The following is a 3,781-nucleotide window of genomic DNA, read 5'->3' as shown; positions in this document are numbered from 1 at the left end:
CCGATTATTACTTATTTGCATCGATGGGACACGCACTTGTTGAGCAGCGCTTCACATCTTACAAAAATGTACGAAAATGCCCTGATAGCACAAAGAGTTTCTGAATGGATCATCGCGAAGTGCTAGGTTGCGTACGATCTTCGAAGTCAAGCAATGTCGACGGCGGTTCAGAGTTGGATGGGTGACCGCAGAAGTTAGGCAATGCCAGATGTGACTATGGTGACTATTTTTTTTTACATTATAATTATGTTGTTTCAATACTTTTCACAATGAAAGTGCTGCATATATAGGACATGTATCCAAAATATTTTCTAAAACGTCAAAATAACGGCGACTCTTACTACCTGGGATAGTCATAAAAACGACGTTAAAATGTCGTCTTTATTGTGACGTCAACGGTCTGTGACATTAAACCGTCATTTTAATGTCATTAAGACGTCAATTAGTGACGTCTGCTTCGTCATAAAATGACCAAAAAATGACGTCAATTAGACGGCACCTTGCTACCTGGGCTGTATATAACGTATACTTATGACGTATATACTGACGTGATTGTTATGCCGTTTAAAATAACGTCAGTTTTAGGTCATAGTCACCAATTAATGACAAAACTCACGTAAATTTACGTCATTTTGACGTCAGCTGGTTGCCTGGGGAGGACGGCGAAGCACAAGCAGCGGCGCCACTTCTCCTCCTTTCCCCTGCCGCCGGCAGCCAATGCTTCACACAGTGGGCCGCGCTACGACTCGAGCGGCTCGGCTCTTCCTACGGCGCGCTCTCATTCGCACAATTTGAAAAATTAATTTCTCGATTATTTGTAGACCTAACCCAAGACAATATTGGATCTTTATGTTCATCTCGATCCCTTCTACCTTTTTACGAGTAATAGTCCACGTATGTTGAGACACCCTGTATAATAAATATTTTATATATAATAAACGTCCATATATAAATTAACTAAAATGTTTAGTTTTTTATATTAACTAAAAATTACTAATTGAAATTATTTAAACAATTAATTAAAAATTATAAAAATTATTCTTTTTTTATTTTAAAATAATAAATATAACCCATATAGCACAGATTGTTTTAGAAAGCTTTCAGAAAGGTTTCAACCTTTCACAGTTCATGTGTAACAATTCTGAAAAAATTCTGTAATATGTCATTTGAAATGTTTCAATAAATATATTTCTGAAACCTTCCGTATGAAATATTTTTACAGACCTTTCTGTTTAATTATTTCTGAAACCTCTTACATGAAACAATTTAACAAACTTTCAAAAGAGTTTTTTCTGAAATCTTTCACTTGCAATAAATTTGAAACTTTTAGTTGAGTTATTCTTAAAACATTTCATTTGACATATTTTTACAGACCTTTTAATTGAATTATTTCCAAAACCTTTTACATAAAATAATTTAATAAATTTTTCAGTTGTGTTATTTTTTACATCTTTCACACACGCTATCTTGAAAACTTTCAGTTGAGTTATCTTTGAAAACTTTCTTATGAAATAATCCAGCACATATATTGTTCGCAGACCGTTACTAGGTGACGCATGCGGCACCTTTTTCGTAATGCAATTCACACTTCACAAGCTACCTAAAGCAGACCACGGTGACAGAAAACGAATCAACCTATGCTATCGTAGTGAGCTTTCGGAGCCTACGTGATATTTATTATTGTGTCTTAAAGACACATCTTTCATGGCTAAAAATCCCAGATAGCACAAAAACTTCCATTGTATGTCTAGTGGATATCCGCTTCTGGACATTCGGACGTCCATTAAGAGTCCAAATAAGGTCCGTCGGACATTCGATGGACGTCCATAGGATATACGTTTGGCACAACTTTGTACATTCATAGAAAGTCCTATAATGGACGTCCATGGGATATACGTTTGTCACAATTTCGGACATTCATAGAAAGTTCGAAATAAACCAAATTTTAAACTTATTATGGTTTGATTATTTCTTTTGGGCCTTTTTCAATTAAAGAGCTTGCTGCAATAGTGGATTAATCCACATTTTGTAAAAATCATCGACATAAAGCATGGACTGCGCATTTCCTGCAAAAAGCTCTTGAAAAGTGTCCGGCATAAAGACAAAGAGGAGACGTGGTCCGGATCAATTTCTTTCTCTGTCTAGCGCCCATTATGCTACTGGTTAGACAGAATCAGCGCTTGACCCGGACCAACTGCTCTGTCCCTTTTTTGGTTGGAAAAACAAACAAAAAAAAAACGAAAAAGAAAAAGAAACGAAAATAAAAAACAAAACGATAAAAAACAAAAAAGAAACAATAACATATTACAACAAACATTTAAAAAAATACCAATAATTAATAATGTTAATAATAAATAATAAACTAATACGTATTATTTCATATTATATCTAAAAGTAGAACAATTAAAATAAACCTTTTGAAAATTAAAAATAATATAATTTATTATTATTTATAAATTAATGTTAATTATAAATATTGTAAATAATATATATATATGTATATATATAATAAAAATAATAAAGATAAATTATATAAAAGTAAGATACAAGTGCGGACATAAATCAAATATCCAGCATAGGACGTTCTATAATAGAATAGAACATCCGTTTAAATTCCAATAATGGACATCCAATGAATGTCCATTTTATGTCCATGGACATGCGGACCTGAATTGGACTTAAAATGGACGTCCTTGAAACATCCAGTGCTATTTGAGATTTTAGCTTTGGTAACGAATCCTTTTTCTGCGTGTAGTGCACCTATTATATAGCACAGAAACCTTTTAGAAATATTTCAGAAATGTTTCAAGTAAAAAGTAAAACATTTCAAAAACGTTTCAAATTCTGAGACAGTTCTGAGATAGCAAAATGTCCGCGATGCTTGCACTTGAAACATTTCTGAATGTTTTCAAAAAGGTTGCAGATATGTATTGCAGCAACCTTTCAGTACACTTTCAGAAATGTTTCAAGTGCAAGCATCGCGGACATTTTGCTATCTCAGAGCTGTCTGAGAGCTGTCTCAGAAACATTTGGAAACATTTCTGAAATGTTTCACTTTTCACTTGAAACTTTTCTGAAATATCTCTGAAAGGTTTCTGTGCTATATGGGAAGAGAGATAGAATTAGGCATAATTAATTGGTTCCGCCATGCCTCCGAAAGGATTCTAAAAAAAGCAGATAATATTGAAATAGTGCAAAATCATTAGTGTTTTTTTTTCAATTTAACATGGCTGTTTTTCTTTTAAAGAATACAAAAATTTGTAATATTGGTAGCATTATTAGTTAATATTAGTATTGTAGAAAGACTGTCTATAAATTGTCTAAACAAATAATACTGAAATATTGTAAAATTATTAATGTTTTTCTTCAATATTTAACTCGACTGTTTTTCTTTTAAAAATGCACAAATTTGCAATATTAGTAACATTATCAGTTAGTTTTAATATTATAAAAAAGACTGCGTTTATACTGTAATGCGAACATGGAAAATAGCACATTGATAACATATATTGAAATATATTGCGATTAAAATATAATTTATAAAGTCATATATTTTATAATATATATAAATTAACTAAATAATAAATAAAATATTTATTGACAATTGCAATATATATACAGCAGTTGTTAAAAATTAATACTTAATTTCTTTTTTGCAACACCACTTACAATAAAAATGCACTCATTGATTTCTGTTTAAGCTATGCTATTCAAAATGATAATATATTTTATAACGCTCATTGAAAACTTGTAGTGATAAATAATTTCAATAGTTTTAATG

General features: G+C 31.5%; 1 protein-coding gene across 2 annotated transcripts in view; it reads right to left on the bottom strand.

Moving 5' to 3' along the window:
- The window catches only part of LOC118647631, a 377,709-nt gene that overhangs the window by 308,036 nt on the left and 65,892 nt on the right, over positions 1–3,781 (bottom strand). The window lies entirely within an intron of this gene.

This window comes from Monomorium pharaonis, chromosome 10, assembly GCF_013373865.1.
Source record: "Monomorium pharaonis isolate MP-MQ-018 chromosome 10, ASM1337386v2, whole genome shotgun sequence".
NCBI classification, from domain to species: Eukaryota; Metazoa; Arthropoda; class Insecta; order Hymenoptera; family Formicidae; genus Monomorium; species Monomorium pharaonis.
This window is presented reverse-complemented; position numbering and strand designations above follow the sequence as displayed.